This window comes from Lycorma delicatula, chromosome 4 (genome assembly GCF_047948215.1).
Source record: "Lycorma delicatula isolate Av1 chromosome 4, ASM4794821v1, whole genome shotgun sequence".
NCBI classification, from domain to species: domain Eukaryota; kingdom Metazoa; phylum Arthropoda; class Insecta; order Hemiptera; family Fulgoridae; genus Lycorma; species Lycorma delicatula.
Genome location: NC_134458.1, coordinates 130,320,344 through 130,321,539, shown reverse-complemented (window position 1 = coordinate 130,321,539; position 1,196 = coordinate 130,320,344). Strand labels below are relative to the sequence as shown.

The window sequence follows — 1,196 nt, the reverse complement described above, 5'->3', positions numbered from 1 at the left end:
TTGGCATAGTCACGGCGGTTTTTGAGTTCATTCTGCTACCGAAAATAATTAAAAAAATCATATAAACATGGATCCGGGGATGCTCCGTTAGCGAGTTACGGCTAGAGAAAATTTCTTCGTGATTCCTAGGCAGAGTAAAAAAAAAAAACCCTACTGAAATTTTAGGAATCCAAATTAAGGGATAAAATGATGGTTTCTTATGGGGGTTTCACCTGAAAAATTGAATAAAACTTGTTCCAGAACCATAACTACAGTAGTTTTCATAATATTCGACGTAAAACAGAAAAATTTGTTATCTAGAAACGTGTTTTTACGTTTGTGATAAAAAAATTATTAAATGACTAATAAATGCGTACAATATGTCATTAAAATCTTGTAGAGAATTTAATTCTGAGAAGATTTTTGTTTTTATATATATATTTATTATTATAATTTTTTTTCTATCTAATGATTCCAAATAATTGTGTCGTTAATTAAATTTTCACTAATTATTGTCATATAACAGCTTTTATTTATAATAATTTTATTGTGTATGATTTGACCCCATAAAAGCCGATTTTCATTTACGTGTATTAATGAATATTAAATTTATTTTTAATGTTTAATATTACATATTTAATAAATAAGAAAAATATTGCTCGTAAACCTGTCTTAAAAAAAAATATTTCTATCATAGGAACATATTGTAAAAAAAAGTGATTCCGGCCAGATTCGAACTGGCGACCTTCTGCGTGTAAAGCAGATGTGATCACCACTACACCACGGAACCGCCGCAAATTTAATACTGTTTTATATAAAGTAAGCGTAAATGATTGTAACGGTAATATTATTTTAAAGCAGTAGAATTTTTTTACTATAGAGATATTTTAGGTTGTTACAGCTTCATCAATTTAGTTGTTTTTCAATTATTTGAAATACACTATTTCTTAGACAAGTACTGGATTATATTCAATCTCTCTCTTTTATAGTCACATAATGTAAATTTTTTCTTGCTTTCACACATCGTTTAATTTGGAGTATTGCAGCTTATGAATTCTTGGATAAAATATGGATAAAATATAAAATAATTACATTTTTTCTAGTTCATTTTCTTCAGTAATGAGTTCTTTTTGTTTTTTTTTTTATTTATATTGAAGCCTAACTTTAGTAGATGCACTTATCCTGAAAAACTAAACAAATTTATTTTATTGATATAG

General features: G+C 26.7%; 1 non-coding gene across 1 annotated transcript; it reads right to left on the bottom strand.

Annotated features, from left to right (window-relative positions):
* Window positions 1-696: 696 nt before the first annotated feature.
* On the bottom strand, window positions 697-769 carry TRNAV-UAC (transfer RNA valine (anticodon UAC)). The gene has a single exon. It is a non-coding gene; the product is annotated as a tRNA-Val (tRNA).
* Window positions 770-1,196: the final 427 nt, after the last annotated feature.